General features: G+C 41.5%; 1 non-coding gene across 1 annotated transcript; it reads left to right on the top strand.

Moving 5' to 3' along the window:
* The first annotated feature begins 594 nt into the window (after positions 1-594).
* On the top strand, positions 595-723 carry LOC120102673 (small nucleolar RNA SNORA17). Its single transcript, XR_015687368.1, has one exon. It is a non-coding gene; the product is annotated as a small nucleolar RNA SNORA17 (small nucleolar RNA).
* The last annotated feature ends 11428 nt before the right edge of the window (positions 724-12151 follow it).

Genomic DNA, 12151 nt, shown 5'->3' with positions numbered 1-12151 from the left:
TAAGTAGAAAGACCCTCAAAGAAATGGAAGGATACAGACACTATGGCAAAAGGGACTCTCAGCCTGTGAACCAATCCCTAAACTGGAGCTAGTTTGCAGACCTAGAACTCCCTGAATGACCAGGTGCTCCTGAGGAAAGCCCTTGAGAAAATACCTAAGAGCTTTACTGGTAGCCTTTCCTCAGTCCTTCCCCGGAAGGACACATAGCCTTTTTTACAAGGGTAACTGTATACTGAGGAAAGGAAATAATCAGACTTTCTGGGGGTCTATTGGATACCGGTTCTGAATTGATGCTGATTTCTGGGATCCCAAGGAATACTGTGACCCTTCAGTTAAAGTGGGATCTTGTGGAGGTCAGGTGATTAATGCAGTTTTGGTTGAAGTCTGGCTCAGTAAGTCCACGGGGTCCTCAAACTCATCCCACGGTCATTTCCACATACCCAGGATGCACAATTGAAATAGATGTATTTAGAAGTTCGTATAATTCTCACCAACTGATCTGTGCAATCAGGGCAATTATAGTTGGCAAAGCTAACTGGAAGCCTTTAGAGCTGCTTGGGCCAAAGAAAACAGTGAGACAAAAACACTTTCACTTCTGCCAGAGAGACATTGCAGCTGTGGCTGCTGTGTCACATGCGTGTCAGTAGGTGGCAGAGAGGAGAGGCTGAGTCTATGCTCGGTGTTCCAACCAAAGAACATCTAAATGATTAGCAGCCTAAAGGTCCCTGAAAAGGGGAACCTGAGACAAACCACCTGAGACAAAAAGGGGAACACTGAGTCTGGCACCAGAGGTTCCAGGTAGTGAGCTCGCCTGAGATGTCCCTAAGTCATCCTGGGGCCCCAGGCTCCCAGGATGGAGAAACTGAAAGAACCCTGCCTGCGACTGGGACTTTGGGAGAAATAGGTCTTAAACAGACAACCCTTACAAAGGGTTACTTGAGCTGTCCAGGTGAGAAGTGAACCTTAATGATCACCAGACTGGCGCTGTGGGGTTCAGGTTGAACACCAGTCTGGCACCTCGCTGGCCTGGCAAGTGGGAGCTGGGGGAGCAATGGCTATTCCCAAAGATGAGCCCTTCCTGGCAACATAATGCATGAGCAAGGCATAGCACTCCTGAGACCACTCCTTGGGTGACCCCAGACAAAGACTCTGGGTGCCACTGAGAGGAGAAAGTGGCGGTGAAATGGAAGAGAAAGAGAAGCAGAAAGATGTGGCACAGTAAAGACAGTCAGAATTAGAGACTCAAGGGTAGTGAGGAACAGCCTGATGTGAGCAGCGGGTAATGCCACAAGGGACCATGGTGGGATCCTGGCCTGTGCTGCCATCAGGACCACATCTGAGTTCCCAGTCCTGCAGTAACAGGGAGCTGTTACCACCAAAGGTCAGGCAGACATCCCTGTTCTGGGCTGACACCGGGGAAATGTTGATGTCTAAAGACTGTGCAGAACTGGCCTCAACCCTTACCTGGGCCTAGTGGGAGAGCTGGCCCTGGAGGCATGAAAGTAGGAACACTGATACTGCCCCCAGCTAGCTGCAGTAATGGGGAGAGAAGTTCTTGCATATTGAGAGTTGCAGGTGAGCCAGTCTCCAAGGTATGGTATAGGAAAATTGGTCTTGGCGGAAGATGCTCTCCTCCCCTCTCTAATCTCTCTCCAACTGTAGCAGGCAGGAGAGCTGCCTGAGATCAAAAGAGTGGGAGAACTGGCTATGTCCTTCACAAGCTGCAACACACTAGAGAGTAGGCTCTGCATCTCATCTAGGCAGCAGGGTAAAGCTGGCCCTGGTGATGCAGGCTGTGGGTGAATTGACCAGGAGGGCCTGAGAGCAGGAGAATAGGTAGGTTGACAAGTTCAGTTACCTGTCAGGTCCAGATCCAGGGCTTTAAATTGGATCGTTCCATAGATGATCTTTGAGAGTACAGGAAGAAGCCAGTCTTACAGATCCAAAACTACAGAACTTCCCTGACAACAGGATATCTGAGAAGTGTCCCAGTGAGGTCCAGTATTGATAATGAGGCAGAAGCCAGAGGACCTAATACCAATCACTGCAATAAACATTTGTAAGCAAAGAAGTATGGACAAAAGTATATACTGTGGCACATTACACCTTCCACAATGAGATTTTCCTCTTAATGACAGGAGCTGCAAAGGAGGAGCATGGATACAAGGGGAGGGGGAGATGAGTGGGATTGGGGTGCATGATGTGAAATTCATGAAAAACAAAAATGTTTAAAAAAAAAAAGCAAGTAACATATCCCCGACAGAATTGAAGCCATTAATGCCACCATTAAAGGATTTGAAAGATACAAAGATTGTGGTTCTCGCCACAACCCCCTTTACTTTTCCAATATGGCCATTACAGAAGACAGATTATGTGGAATAATAGTTGACTATGGAATACTCATTCAAGTCGTATCTCCAATTGCAGTAATTGTACCAGATGTGGTGTCTTTATCTGAACAGATTAACACATCTCCTGGTAGAGGACAGGCAGCTATTGATCTAGCAAATGCTGTTTCCTCAGTGCCTATTCATAAGGGCCACCAGAAGCAATTCTCTTTCAGTTGCCGAGGCCATCAAGATAGCTTTGCAGTTTTACTTCAAGGATATATCAACTTTCCAGCTCTGACTCATAGCTTAGTTAGAGGCAACCTTGATTATATTTGTCCCACAAAATATTACATTGGTTCTCAATACTGATGAGTTATGCTTATTGTCCCAAGTGTGCAGGAGGAAAGAACTAGTTTGGACTTCTGGTAACACCTATAAGCATCAGAGGATGGTAAATAAATTCAACCAAAATTCAAGGGCCTTCTAATTCAGTAAAATTCTTAGGAGTCCATGGTGTGGGCTGTGCAGAGATATTCTTTCCAAGGAGAACTATAAATAATTGAACCTGATTTCTCCCACTACCAAAGAAGAAATAAGCCTATGTAGATACTGCGCATAGCACATTTTACACTTGCCTTACTCCAACCCTTATACATAGTGACTAGGAAAGCTGCTAGGTTTCAGTGCAGCTTGAAATAGGGGATGTCTCTCCAAACTGCTGTGCAAGCTGTTTTACCACTTGGACATATTGGCAGCTGACCAGATGGGACTTCTGGTGTTAGTGGCAGACAGGGATGCTGTTTGACGCCTTTGGAAGGCCTGCACATATGAATCACTGAAGAAACCTTTGGAGTTTTGGAGCAAACAAGTGTAAGCCAACAAACCCATTCCTCCCCAACTTGCTTTTAGTTGTGGTGTTTCTTCACAGCAATAGTGACAGTAACTAGGACAGTTATCAAGTTCAAAAAAACCCCAATATTCAAAATTTTAACCCAGAAAAACGAAATTTGGAATTAATTATCAAAAAATAAAAAGGGGGCAGGATCAGATATGAGAGGACAAAGAGAGAGTCAGAAATTTGAACAGAGGCGTTTAACAATGGAGGGTGGGGAAATGAGGGTAGCCACCAGAAAGACCCAGATGCCAGAAAAGGAAGAGGCTCCCAGAATCTAACAGAGATGAAATTAGCTGAAATGCCCAACAAAGGAGAGGAAGAATCTGTAAAGAATATATCCAGAGATTAAGCAAGGCCCCTGGTTGGGGATAAGACCACCCACCCTTCTCAAAATTTTAACCTAGAATTGTTCCTGCCTAAAAGAAATCCAGAGACAAACTGTGCAGCTGCTGACAGGAACCTGATACAGCTGTCTCCTGAGAGGCTCTGCCAGACCCTGACAAATACAGTGGCAGATGATCACCACCAACCACTGGACAGAGCATGGGTTCTCCAATGGAGGAGTTAGAGAAAGGATGAAGAAGCTAAAGGGGTTTGCAACTCTACAGGAAGAACAATATCAACTAGGCACCCTGAAGCTCCCAGGGACTAAACCATCAACCAAACAGTACACACAAAGTCACATATGTAACAGATGATGATGGCGCTGTCAGGAATCGATGGGAGGAGCAGTCCTTGGTCCTGTGAAGGCTTGGTGTCCCAGTGTAAGCTAAAGAAAGAGATGCCCATAAACATACAAGAAGCCTCCAGAATTCCAAATAGATTGGACAAGAAAGAAATTCCTCTCATCACATAATAGTCAAAACATCAAATGCACTAAACAAAGAATATTAAAGGCAGTAAAAGAAAAAGGTCAAGTAACATTTAAAGGCAGACTTCTCAACAGAGACTATGAAAGCTAGAGTATCCTGGACAGATGTTATACAGACCCTAAAGGAACACAAATGCCAGCAGAGGCTATTATATCCAGGAAAACTATAAATTAACATAGATGGAGAAACCAAGAAATTCTATGACAAAACCAAATTTAAACAATGTCTTTCCGCAAATATAGCCCTACAAAGAATAATACATGGAAAATCTCAATACAAGGAGTGAAACTACACCCTAGAAAAAGCAGGAAAGTAATTTCTTTGCAACAAACCCAATAGAAGAGAAACACAAACATAATTCCAACTCTAACAAAAAAATAACAAGAAGCAACAAGCACTGGTTCCTAATAAGTCTCAACATGAATGGACTCAATTCTCCAATAAAAAGACATAGACTAACAGACTGGATACATAAACAGGACCCAGTATTTTGCTTCATACAGAAATCACCTCAGTGGCAAAGACATGCACTTCTCAGAGTAAAAATGCTGGGAAAATTTTTTCCGTCAAATGATTTCAAGAAATAAGCTGGAGAAGCCATTATAATATCGAATAAATTGACTTTCAACCAAAGTTATCAAAAAAGATAAGGCAGAACACTTCATACTGGTGATTGATTTTTCCATTCAAAGGAAAAATCCACCAAGATGAACTCTCAATTCTGATTATGCTCCAAATGCAAGGGCACCCACATTCATAAAAAAAAAAACTTTATTAAATTTCAAACCATATATTGTACCTCACACAATAATAGTGAGTGACTTCAACACTCCACATTCATCAATGGACAGATCATGGACACAGAAACTAAACAGAGACACAGGGAAACTATGAACCATATGGATTTAACAGATATCTATAGAACATTTTATCCTAAAACAAAAAATATACCTTCTTCTCAGCACCTCATGGTACCCTCTCCAAAATTGACCATATAATATAAGCAGCCTCAAAACAGGCCTCAACAGACACAAGATGATAGAAATAATATCATGAATCCTGTAGGATCACAATGGACTAAGGCTGGTCTTCAATAACAACAAAAACAACAGGAAACACACATACACGTGGAAGATGAACAACATTCTACTCAATTATAACTTAGTCAAGGAAGAAATAAAGGAAGAAATCAAAGACTTTTTAGAATTTAATGATAATGAAGGCACAACATAACCAAACCTATGGGACACACTAAAAGCAATGATAGCTCTGAGTGCCTCCAAAAAGAAAGTAGACAGAGCATACACAAGCAAATTATAAGCACATCTGAAAGCTCTAAAACAGAAAGAAGTAGATACATCCAAGAGAAGAGACAGCAGGAAATAATCAAACCCAAGGCTGAAATTAATCAAGTAAAAACAAATAGAACTATACAAAGAATCAACAAAACCAGGAGCATGTTCTTTGAGAAAATCAACAAGGTAGAGAAGCCCATAGCCAGACTAATGAGAGGGCACAGAGACATTATCAAAATTAACAAAATCAGAAATGAAAAGGTAGACATAACAACAGAAGCTGAGGAAACTTAAAAATTCATCAGATCCTACTACAAAAGCCTATATTCAACAAAACTGGAATATCTGGATGAAATGGACAATTTTCTAGACAGATACCAGGTACCAAAGTTAAATCAGGATCAGATAAACTGTCTAAACAGTCCCATAACCCCTAAATAAATAAAAGCAGTCAATAAAAGTCTCCCAACCAAAAGAAGACAAGGACCAGATTCATTTAGTACAGAATTCTATAAGACTTTCATAGAAGACCTAATAACAATACTGTCCAAACTATTCCACAAAATAGAAACAGAAGGATCACTACCCAATTCCTTCTAAGAAGTCACAATTACACTTATACCTAAACAACACAAAGACCCAACAAAGAAAGAAAACTTCAGACAAATTTCTCTTGCGAATATCAATGACAAATTACTCAATAAGATTCTTGCAAACTGAATCCAAGAAGACATCAAAACAATCATCCACCATGATCAAGTAGGCTTTATCCCAAGGATGCAAGGGTGGTACAATATATGAATATCCATTAACATAATCCACTATATAAACAAACTCAAAGGAAAAAACACATGATCATTTCATTAGATGCTGAGAAAGCATTTAACAAAATTCCATACCCCTTCATGGTAAAAATATTAGAAAGATCAGGAAGTCAAGGTCCATACCTAAACATAGTAAAAGCAATATACAGCAAACCAGTAGCCAACATCAAGCTAAATGGAGAGAAACTTGAAGCAATCCCACTAAATTCAGGGAATAGAAGGTTGCCCACTTGCTCCCTACCTATTCAATTTAATACTTGAAGTCCTATATAGAGCAGTTAGACAATAAAAAGAGGTCAAAGGGATATAAATTGGAAAGGTAGAAGTCAAATTACCACTATTTGCAGATGATATGATAGTATACTTAAGTGACCCCAAAAATTCCACCAGAGACATCCTAAACTTAAAAAAAGTCTTCAGTGAAGTGCCTGGATATAAAATTAAATCAAACAAATCAGTAGCCTTCCTCTACTCAGAGGATAAACAGGCTGAGAAAGAAATTAGGGAAACAATACCTTCACAATAGTCAAAAATATAAAATACTTTGGTGTTACTCTAACCAAGCAGTAAAATATCTATATGATAAGAACTTCAAGTCTCTGAAGAAAGAAATCAATGATCTCAGAACATGGAAAGATTTCCCATGCTCATGAATTGGTAGGATTAATAGAGGGGAAAAATGGCCATCTTTCCAAAAGCAACTTACAGATTCAATAGAATCCTCACCAAAATTCCAACTGAATTCTTCATAAACATAGAATGAGCAATTCTCAGATTCATTTGGAACAAATAAATATCCAGAATAGCCAAAACTATTCTTGACAATAAAAGAATTTCTGGAGGAATCACCATCCCTTACCTCCAGCTGTATTACAGAGCAACCATGATAATAAAACTGTGTGGTATTGGTAAAGAGACAGACAGGCAGATAAATGGAATAGAATTGAAGAACCACAAATTGACCCACACACAGATGTTCACTTGATCTTTGACAAAAATGCTAAAACCATCCAGTGGGGAAAAAAACAACATTTTCAACAAGCAGTGCCTGCTCTGCTGGATCAGCATGTAGAAGAATGCAAACTGATCCATTGTTAACACTTGTACAAAGCTCAAGTCCAAGTGAATCTTGGAACTCCACATAAAACTAGATACACTGAAACTAACAGAAGAGAAAGTGGGGAAGAGCCTCGAACACATGGGCATAGGGCGAAATTTTGAACAGAATACCAATGGCCCAGGCTCTAAGATCAACTATAGAGAAATGGGATCTCAAAAAATTGCAAAGCTTCTGTAAGGTAAAGACACTCTTATCAGGAAAAACTGGCTACCTACAGATTGGGAAAAGGTCTTCCCCATCCTGTATCCGATAGAGGGCTAATATCCAATATATATATAAGGAACTCAAGTTAGACTCCAGAGAATCAAATAACCCTTTTAAAAAAATGGGCTACAGAGCTAAAGAAAGAATTCTCAACTGAGGAATGCCAAATGACTGAAAAGCACCTAACGAAATGTTCAACATTCTTAGTCACCAGGGAAATACAAATCAAAACAACTCTTAAGATTCCACCTCACACCAGTCAGAATGGCTAAGATCAAAAACTCAAGGTACGATGTGTGGGTGCTATGGTACTATTCAGTAGAGGGAACAGAATAATCTCTGGGAAGTAGAGGGAGAAAGAGATCTGGGAGGGAGAAAGGTGGAGAGGGGAAAGGAGGGCCAGTTCAGATATGGGAGGAGATGAGGAGAAGTACAGAGGGTCAGGAATTTGAAAGTAGATGTGTAGCAGTGAGGGAGAGGTAATTGGTGGTAGCCACTAGATTGTAGTGCACAGATGCCAGGGACCCAAGAGGTTCCCAGGACCCAACAGAAAGGACTCTGGCTAAAATATCCAACTAAGGAGAGAGAACCTGTATGGTTTATATACAATGGATAGGCATGGCCCCCAGTTGAGGAATGGAGCCACCCACCCACCTCAAAAATATTTATCCAGAATTCCTCCTGTCAAAAGGAAATGCAGGGGAAAAGAGTGGAGCAAAAACTGAAGAAAAGGCCATCTAGAGACTGCCCCACCTAGAGATCCATCCCATCTGCTGACACCAAACGCAGACACTATTGCTGACGCCAAAAAGTGCTTAGTGACAGGAGCCTGGTATAGCTATCCTCTGAGAGGTTCTGCCAGAGCCAGACCAATACAAATGTGGATGTATACAGCCAAATATTGGACTAAGTGCAGGGACCCCAATGGAGAATTTATGGCAAGGACTCTAGGAGGTGAAGCGGTTTGCAACCGCATAGGGAAAAACAATAATATCAACTAACCAGACTCCCCTAAAACTCCCAGGGACTAAACCACCAACCAAAGAGTGCACAGGGAGTACCAATAACTCCAGCTGGATATGTAGCAGAGGATTGCCTTATTGGACATCACGGTAAGGGGAGCCCCTTGGTACTGTGGAGGATTGATGACCCAGGATAGGGGAATGTTAGGTCTCTGAGGCCGGAGTGGGTGTGCTGGTGAGGGACCATGCTCGCAGAGGCAGAGAGAAGGGAGGAGGGGATAGGGGGCTTGTGGAGAGGAAACTGGAAACGGGGATAACATTCAAAATGTAAATAAATAAAATAACCAATAAAATAAACCTCAAGTGACAGCAGATACTGGAGAGGACATGGAGAAAGAACACTACCCCATTGCTGGTGGGATTGCACATTGGTACAACCACTCTGGAAATCAGTCTGGTGGTTCCTCAGAAAATTGGACACTCCACTACCAGAGGACCCAGGTATACCATTCCTGGGCATATGTCCAAAAGTTGCTCCAATATATAACAAGGACGCATGCTCCACTGTGTTCATACCAGTCTTATTTTAATAGCCAGATGCTGGAAACAACCCAGATGTCCCTCAACAGAGTAATGGGTACAGAAAGTGTGGTACATTTACAAAATGGAGTACTACTCACCTATTAAAAAAATGAGTTCATCAAATTCTTAGGCAAATGGATGGAACTAGAAAATATCATCCTGAGTGAGGTAATCCAGTCACAAAAGAACACACCTGGGGATCCAGCTTATATACATACAGCCACCAAACCCAGACCATATTGCTGATGCCAAGAAGTGCATGATAACAGGCCCCTTTAGCTCCTTCAATCCTTTAACTTCATGTGAATTGTGAGTTGTATCTTAGGTATTCTCAGATCTGGGGCTAATATCCACTTATCAGTGAATGCATATAGTTGTGTTCTTTTGTGATTGGATTGCCTCACCCAGGATATTTTCTAATTCTATCCATTTGCCTAAGAATTTCATGAACTCATTTTTAATAACTGGGTATCATTCAATTGTGTAAATGTACATTTTCTGTATCCATTCCTCTGTTGAAGGACAACTGGGTATTTTTCCAGGTTCTGTCTATTATTAATAAGGCTGCTATGAACATAGTGGAGCATATGCCCTTGTTATATGTTGGGTATATGCCCAGGAGTGATGTAGCTGGGTCCTCAGGTAGTACTATGTTCAATTTTCTGAGGAACCTCCAGACTGATTTCAAGAATAGTTGTACCAGCTTGCAATCTTACCAACAATGGAGGAGTGTTTCTCTTTCTCCACATCCTCGCCAGCATCTGTTGTCATCTGAGTTTTTTTTTTTTTTTTTTTTCAATTTTTGAATTTTTTTTTTTTTTTATTAACTTGAGTATTTCTTATATACATTTCGAGTGTTATTCCCTTTCCCGGTTTCCGGGCAAACATCCCCCTCCCCCCTCCCCTTCCTTATGGGTGTTCCCCTCCCAACCCTCCCACCATTGCCGCCCTCCCCCCATAGACTAGTTCACTGGGGGTTCAGTCTTAGCAGGACCCAGGGCTTCCCCTTCCACTGGTGCTCTTACTAGGATATTCATTGCTACCTATGGGGTCAGAGTCCAGGGTCAGTCCATGTATAGTCTTTAGGTAGTGGCTTAGTCCCTGGAAGCTCTGGTTGCTTGGCATTGTTGTACTTTTGGGGTCTCGAGCCCCTTTAAGCTCTTCCAGTTCTTTCTCTGATTCCTTCAATAGGGGACCTATTCTCGGTTCAGTGGTTTGCTGCTGGCATTCGCCTCTGTATTTGCTGTATTCTGGCTGTGTCTCTCAGGAGCGATCTACATCCGGCTCCTGTCGGTCTGCACTTCTTTGCTTCATCCATCTAGTCCAATTGGGTGGCTGTATATGTATGGGCCAAATGTGGGACAGGCTCTGAATGGGTGTTCCTTCAGTCTCTGTTTTAATCTTTGCCTCTTCCTTCCCTGCCAAGGGTATTCTTTTTCCTCATTTAAAGAACGAGTGAAGCATTCACATTTTGATCATCCGTCTTGAGTTTCGTTTGTTCAAGGGATCTAGGGTAATTCAAGCATTTGGGCTAATAGCCACTTATCAATGAGTGCATACCATGTATGTCTTTCTGTGATTGGGTTAGTTCACTCAGGATGATATTTTCCAGTTCCAACCATTTGCCTACGAATTTCATAAACTCGTTGTTTTTGATAGCTGAGTAGTATTCCATTGTGTAGATGTACCACATTTTCTGTATCCATTCCTCTGTTGAAGGGCATCTGGGTTCTTTCCATTTTCTGGCTATTATAAATAAGGCTGCGATGAACATAGTGGAGCACGTGTCTCTTTTATATGTTGAGGCATCTTTTGGGTATATGCCCAAGAGAGGTATAGCTGGATCCTCAGGCAGTTCAATGTCCAATTTTCTGAGGAACCTCCAGACTGATTTCCAGAATGGTTTTACCAGTCTGCAATCCCACCAACAATGGAGGAGTGTTCCTCTTTCTCCACAACCTCGCCAGCATCTGCTGTCACCTGAGTTTTTGATCTTAGCCAATCGCACTGGTGTGAGGTGAAATCTCAGGGTTGTTTTGATTTGCATTTCCCTTATGACTAAAGATGTTGAACATTTCTTTAGGTGTTTCTCAGCCATTCGGCATTCCTCAGCTGTGAATTCTTTGTTTAGCTCTGAACCCCATTTTTTAATAGGGTTATTTGTTTCCCTGCGGTCTAACTTCTTGAGTTCTTTGTATATTTTGGATATAAGGCCTCTATCTGTTGTAGGGTTGGTAAAGATCTTTTCCCAATCTGTTGGTTGCCGTTTTGTCCTAACCACAGTGTCCTTTGCCTTACAGAAGCTTTGCAGTTTTATGAGATCCCATTTGTCAATTCTTGATCTTAGAGCATAAGCCATTGGTGTTTTGTTCAGGAAATTTTTTCCAGTGCCCATGTGTTCCAGATGCTTCCCTAGTTTTTCTTCTATTAGTTTGAGTGTGTCTGGTTTGATGTGGAGGTCCTTGATCCACTTCGACTTAAGCTTTGTACAGGGTGATAAGCATGGATCGATCTGCATTCTTCTACATGTTGCCCTCCAGTTGAACCAGCACCATTTGCTGAAAATGCTATCTTTTTTCCATTGGATGGTTTTGGCTCCTTTGTCAAAAATCAAGTGACCATAGGTGTGTGGGTTCATTTCTGGGTCTTCAATTCTATTCCATTGGTCTATCTGTCTGTCTCTGTACCAATACCATGCAGTTTTTATCACTATTGCTCTGTAATACTGCTTGAGTTCAGGGATAGTGATTCCCCCTGAAGTCCTTTTATTGTTGAGGATAGCTTTAGCTATCCTGGGTTTTTTGTTATTCCAGATGAATTTGCAAATTGTTCTGTCTAACTCTTTGAAGAATTGGATTGGTATTTTGATGGGGATTGCATTGAATCTGTAGATTGCTTTTGGTAAAATGGCCATTTTTACTATATTAATCCTGCCAATCCATGAGCATGGGAGATCTTTCCATCTTCTGAGGTCTTCTTCAATTTCTTTCTTCAGTGACTTGAAGTTCTTATTGTACAGATCTTTTACTTGCTTGGTTAAAGTCACACCGAGGTACTTTATATTATT

Source organism: Rattus norvegicus, chromosome 4 (assembly GCF_021556685.1).
Source record: "Rattus norvegicus strain SHRSP/BbbUtx chromosome 4, alternate assembly SHRSP_T2T, whole genome shotgun sequence".
Classification (NCBI taxonomy): domain Eukaryota; kingdom Metazoa; phylum Chordata; class Mammalia; order Rodentia; family Muridae; genus Rattus; species Rattus norvegicus.
This window is presented reverse-complemented; position numbering and strand designations above follow the sequence as displayed.